This window comes from Vicia villosa, linkage group LG7 (genome assembly GCF_029867415.1).
Source record: "Vicia villosa cultivar HV-30 ecotype Madison, WI linkage group LG7, Vvil1.0, whole genome shotgun sequence".
NCBI lineage: Eukaryota > Viridiplantae > Streptophyta > Magnoliopsida > Fabales > Fabaceae > Vicia > Vicia villosa.
In genome coordinates this window covers 135,796,343-135,803,556 of record NC_081186.1, presented here as the reverse complement: position 1 = coordinate 135,803,556, position 7,214 = coordinate 135,796,343, and positions in this window count along the sequence as shown.

The window sequence follows — 7,214 nt, the reverse complement described above, 5'->3', positions numbered from 1 at the left end:
TATTCAGTTGTTGAGCGTATTGTATGGGACGCACCTTGAAGTTTCATTGTTGTTAACCGTTGGAGTTATAGCGAGTGGTACACCTGGGGATGGTCAAATGCAACGTAAGAACTGAGATTGAATGCATGAGATATGCTTGTGTTGGTTATGTCAGATGAATTTTGAGACTCGACCAAGAAGGTGTTAACGGAGAATGGGAGAGTCAAATGAAGTACTCTTATCTGGGACTTTTACTTGAAGTATGTTTTCGAGGACGAAAACTCTTTTAGTGGGGGAGAGTTGTAACACCCCATAATTTCAGTTTATTAATTTAATTTGGATTTAAATTAAATAATTGGAATTTTAGTATTTTTATTTGGAATTATTTGGAAAATGATGAGTTATTGGCATTGGGCCTAGAGTGGTGATTAGCAGAAGAGGGGGTGTTGACTAAGCAAGCCCATTATAATATTTTATTTTATTTTTCATAAAATAAAGGAATTGGGAAAAGAGGAGAGAAAAGGAGACAGACTCTGAGAAAGGGAGAACACGTGAAGTGAGAAGAGCCAAAGGGGAAGAAGATCTTCGAAGATTCGACTCTGAGGTAAGGGGGGATTCTTCGGGTTAGTATTCCTTATGTGATTGTAGGTAGTATGATTGATTAGGATTGTGGTCTAGTTCAATCGTACGTGTCGGGTTGGGAATTTTGTTAGGTTTTGATAATCTTGTATGAATTGACATGATTCTGTTGATACTTGTGATATATGATGTTAATACATGTCAATAACTTGTTTGAAATGTGTAATTGTGTGAAAATCAATGATAATTGTGTGTATGTTCGTATGTACCTGAAATTGGGGAAATGGGATATGGTAAATGCTGTCAAAATGGTGATTTTTGCTGTGCAGGTACGTAGGAACCGGTTCCCATGTGGGACGAACCGGTTCCCCCTTGTAAAAACAGAGAAATATGGATTCTGGGTAGCTGGGAACCGGTTCCCATGTAGGGACAACCCGGTTCCCCATAGTAAAAACCAGAGACGAGACTTTGAAGCTGCCAGGAACCGGTTCCCACGTAGGGACAACCCGGGTTCTGCAGCATATTTTCTAAAAATGTTTTATCTTTAAAAACCCGTAACTTTTGATCCGTGTATCTGTTTTATGTGCCGTTTTGGGCGTTGCGAAGCTAATGAGATGCTTTATTTGATAAAGTGATGAAATGGGCAGTGGCCAACTTTATTTTAATTCGATTTGATCATTGATGAATTGGAATATAGTATATGTATATGTGCTTATTTATATATGATTATTGATACATGTTTTGTATTGGTGATGGGATCATGATATTCATTGGGTGATGTTGGTTTATAACATGTCGTAAATGAATACATGTTTTGTGATTATGTTGTTGAGTTGTTTTATCAATTTATTACATGGTGTGTAATGATGATAGATGTAACGATGTATGATGATGGTGATGATTGATGATTGTGAATATTAATATGTTGTTAATATTAATATGTTGGTTATGGTGGCAATTAACATTACTATGATGTGTATGTTATTGTGATGATGTGGTGTATGTATGTGAATGATTGAATGATGCTTAAACATGTACATACTTGTTGTGACCTTATTGGTAAGAGGTGTTAAGCGATGTTAAGCATCGGAATGATGATGATGTATGAAGATGTAAGTATGTGTCATGTGTGCATTATTCATAAATCATTTGCATTGGAAGGCTAATTCCCATTGTGCGGAGATTAGCGGGAAGTCATCGTGTGCCCATGTGGGGTGTGAGCGATGAGGCAGTAGTCGTGTGCCCATGTGGGGTGTGAGCGACTAGAGGGCAGTATCAAAGAGAGAAGTCCTGTGAATGTGATTCACGAATTTTGGTACCACATGCATAGTGTCAGTTGCATCATATGCATTGGTTATAACATGATTGGATGAGATCCAGTGTTATGCCTTGGTGTGTTTACATGATTGATGTATTGAGAAGATGTTGTTAATATAACTTGATCATTGATGAAATTGATGAGTTGTGGGCCGATGGCCAATATTGTTGGATTGATGCTTGCTTGTTGTAATAATTCCGATTATGTGTATGATTGAGTGGATGATAATTACTATGAGATTTTATTGCTTATGATTGCATAATGCTTATTAATTCGAATGAAACTCACCCTTACTTTGATGATTTCAGATTAAGGATGTAGCGGCGTCTTGATTGGGTGAAGATAGCTTGTAGGCTAGCCCGTAGTTCGTGTCGAGTCATGCTCTGATTGTAACACTGGGGAACGCTAGTTTAGAGACGAATTACTCTGTTGGCTTTGTTGTTTTAAAATTGTATTAGAGTAACTTGCATGAATGATGATGAATATGCAATGTTATGAATTATAATCCGCTGTGTTGAACATGAATTGTATTTATGTTAAATGGTTCCTCGTGTGGCATGACAAATGACTATGGTATTTTATGTTAAAGAAGTTGTGACATCCTTGTATTTCATGTTTACTCTGATTATTATTGTATTTTCCGCGGGGGTTTAGAAGGGTGTTACACTTAACTGTGGAGTTCTTATGGAATGGGCTACCGAAAAGAAGATGCATCTTGTTGGTATAGGTAGTACCTTTCAATCCTTGTAAGCTTTCCTTCAACCATGCAGTCCCATACCTGCACGGCCTCAGGATCCCTCTCATTCTGATGTGGCGACCACCCTTGCCATCTTTGGCCTCAGGTGTCACATGCGGTGTAACCACCCCTCGCCTTTTTCGGCCTCGGGTGTTACACATGGTAGGGACAACTTTATGGAAAATGATATTTCCTCGATGACCCTTAAACATCCAATGAAAGGACTTCTTACCCTTTTATGGTATGGATTGCCCTTTCAAACTGAAAGGCTTAAAGAACAGAAATCTTAAAATTAGGGTAGTTGCTACTAATTGCTTGCTCTGATTTAAATTCAAAAATCATTTCACACTATCTTTTCAAATACTTTCAAAGCAAGGCTATGCTTATTTACAAGCTAAATTCCTTACCAAAGTTTTACTATTCACATACTACACTTCAAACATTTTGAAAACAAAAGTGGGCTAAGCAATTAAGAGCCCATGGATAACCATGGATACAAAGGGTGCTTACACCTTCCCTTTGTATAAATTACCCCCCGAACTCAAAGTCTTTTAAAAGGTCTTTTTCTGTTCTTTTAGCCTTTCCAATTGGGTAAAATAAAAGTCGGTGGCGACTCTTGCTATCCGCAACATTTCAAAAAGTCAGTTCTCCCACCGTATTACAGGGTGCTAGTACCTTCCCCTCGCGTAACCGACTCCCGTACCCTACCTTTGGTCGTAAGACCTTGTTCTTATTCATTTTAGGTTTGCTAGCGTTCTTTTCCTTTTAGGATAGATATGTTAGTGGCGACTCTGTTGTTCATTTTTCGCGAGCATGCAACACGTAGCAGCAAAAAGCTACAGAATTTTTGATTCTGGGTGCAGAGTAACCGGTTAACCAGTTATGGTAACTGGTTACCATATAAAATAATGGCATAATAATTTTGTTTTTGAACAGAGTAACCGGTTACCCAGTTATGGTAATCGGTTACCAATAGAAACAGTAGCGTAGAAAGTTGATTTTTTTAATAGAGTAACCAGTTACCGAGTTGTGTTAACCGGTTACCAAGTGAAACAGAGGCGTGAAATTTTGGTTACTGGAGGTAGTAACCGGTTACCCTGTTATGGTAACCGATTACCACTGTACTGAATGAAAATTTTCAAAACTGTTAAAAATTCAAATCTTCCGACTCGGGTGTCCGTTTGACACGCCGTTTGGACCGTGGGGAAGCTAAAACTAATCTCTTTAATATAATTATGGTTTTGGGGTTTTAAATTAATATTTTCCGGTTGATAATTTATGCCTTGTGTGTCAGTGCTGTGTATAATGCAATGATTTTGGGGATGACTAATGAAAGTGTATGTTGCCTGATGAATTAATTGTGCTTGTGTCTGTTGTTGTATGTGTATATTGACGAAGATTATATAAATTGTTGGAGCATGAATTATAATAAGCTAAATGAGATATCTGACGCATAGTTACTATTATATAATTTATTATATTGTTGTGATATCTCACCCCTTCTGTTTGAATGTTACCTCTACGTGGGTAACACGCAGGTGACAAGGATTAGTGTAACTGAGGTATGGAGCGACGTCTAGTTTTGTGTAGATTGAGTCGGGTTCTACTCTGATACGTAACACCGGGGATGAACACTTGTTTTAGAAATATTTTTATTTATGATTTCTTTTTGGAAGTTTTCGAGTGGTTATGAACTCTCTTTGATTATGTTGCAATTGTTAGCACTTTCAATTGTTTTGAAGATGATATTTACTGTGCATTGATTATTTCTATTGCGTTAATAAATTGAAGTTTGAACAATATGGTGATTGTGATATCGGTTCATCCGAACTAATGTGTCATGTATCTTTGTTTAAATATTTGAGCAATCTGTAATAGTTGATAATGTAGCATACCATGTAACGTTAATTGAATTTATAATTACTCTAATATATTATTTAAATTATGATGGAAAATGGGGTGTTACAATAAGCGTTGACGACTCCGTCAAATATTAAGCCCGACTAGGATCCTGACTCAAGTTCTTCATCTGGTAGTGGTTCATCGTAATCTTTCATTTTGTGGTACATTAGGTCCTCGTCTGATTAATTCATATTCATCAATTGGTTGGTGGGAAAATGATCATCCATGATGCTTCCTTTCACGACCCTTTGAGTGTGGCACCCAATGTTGTACTCTGATAGCAACATCTGCCAGCGGGCGATCCTTCCGGTTAAAACTGGTTTCTTAAATATGTACTTAATCGGATCCATTTTAGAAATCAACCAGGTGGTATGGAAAATCATGTATTGGCGGAGACGTTTGGCAGCCTAGGCCAAAGCACAATAGGTTTTTTCGAGCATAGAGTATCGAGACTCGCAGTCGATGAACTTCTTACTCAAGTAGTAAATGGCATGCTCTTTTCTTTTTGTTTTATCTTGTTTCCCCAATACGCAACCCATGGAATCTTTCAATACGGTTAAATACATTATCAAGGGTCTTCCTTCCACTGGAGGAGACAAAATGGGTGATTCGAGTAAATATCCCTTGATGCTATCAAATGCTTTTTGACAATCGTCTGTCCAAATATAGCTCTTATCTTTTCACAGAAGTTTGAAAATTGGAGCAAAAGTGGCAGTCATGAGAGATATGAATCTTGAGATGTAATTCAATTGTCCACGAAATCCTCTGAATTGTTTCTCGGTTCTAGGTGCAGGAATTTCTTGAATAGCCTTAACTTTGTCCAGATCTATTTCAATTCCACGCTGGCTGACAACGAAGCCTAGGAGTTTTATAGAGTAGACACCAAAGGTACATTTGTTAGGATTCAGGCGAAGTTAATATTTCCTCAAGCGCAGAAACAATTTTAATAAATTCTCTACATGATCTTCCTCATTTTGTGATTTGGCTATCATGTCATCCACATAGACTTCAACTGTTTTATGCATCATATCATGGAAAAGTGTGGTCATAGCCCTTTGATAGGTTGCGCTAACATTCTTTAATCCGAAAGGCATAACACGGTAACATAATGTTTCCCACAGGGTGATGAAGGCAGTTTTTTCCATATCTTCGGGTGCCATTTTGATTTGATTGTATCCTGAGAATCCATCCATAAATGAGAAGACGTTGAATTTTTCTATATTATCAACAAACATGTCAATATGCAGTAGTGGAAAATCATCCTTCGGGTTAGCTTTATTCAAATCTCGATAGTCGACGCATGCGCGAACTCTACCGTCTTTCTTTGGAACAGGAAGTATGTTGGCTAACCATTGAGGGTATTCAGAAGTGACAAGAAAACCAGCGTCTATCTACTTTTGGACTTCCTCTTTGATCTTGATGGCATTCTGGCGAGTTCTTCTTAATTTATGCTTGAACGAAGGGCATTCTGGTTTCAATGGCAAATGATGCTCCATAATACTGGTGTCTAATCCGGGCATATCCTGATATGACCAAGCGAATATATGTGAGAATTCTTTAAGAAATTCTAATTAATTCCTTCTGACTTGTGGACTGAGTAAAGCTCCAATCTTGACCTCTTTTATGTTTTCATCAGAACCAAGGTTGATTACCTCTATCGACTCTTTATATGGCTGAATGGCTTCTTCCCTTTGTTGGAGTAGTCGAGAGATTTCTTCTGATATATCTTTGTCTTCTTCTTCTTCAGCTTGGAATACCAGAAACTCAAAGTTAGGAGAAGGCATGGGATCGTGCTATTGAATAGGTTTTTAATGATTAATCTGCATATGATTGATATTGATTTTATTTAGACGACGAAGGAATGACTGGCGTATGCAGTTAATTGAGAGTGTTTTTTTATTATTTTTTTCTTTTTTTAGGGGTTTTTTAGGATTACCAATTTCTGAAAAGAAAAGAAAAATGAAATTGTGAGAAACAAAATGACATTTTTTATTTATCATCTGTCACTTCTTGAAACAAAGGCTGTATAAACAAAACTCATTTGCTTCGGGCAAAGCAAAGAGGGCACATTTAAACAGTAAATGCAAAGCCCTTTTAAACATCTCTTCACCTTGGGCTAAGCGAGAGGTCAAAATAACGACATAATTTTTTACTTTGAAATGTGAACAACAGTCGGAACTGTTAGAACATAGTTTGGTTCTAATCAAATATTAGAGTTTTGATGATAACAATGAAATAAATTTTGTATGATAAATTTGATACTCTGATATGTTTTTATTTCAGATGATGTTCTGACTCAAGCACTCTAGAAAGAAAAAAATAACTTACACTGAGCAGATAAAGAATTAAAAGCTCTAAAGCTGAAAGTGAAGCAAACTCTGACAGAAGAAAAACAAACTCTGATAGAAGAAAGCTAACTAAGTCTGAACGCAAAGTCTCATAGAAGATAAATCAAGACTTCAAATTCTAAAACAATTTCTGCTACAGTACCGTTAGACATTAAATGATAAAACGGAAGAAGCACTCAAGTGGAACACTTTTCAAGAATAGTTGGAGAAACAATAACACATGCAGTTCGTTGGAGAAACAAAAACAGTTGCAGAAACGCAACATTTAATGCATTCTCACAAATCAAGATAACAGAAAAAATTCCTGAAGCTATATGTAGAAGATCATTTGTCAAAGTTAAAGGTTAATGGT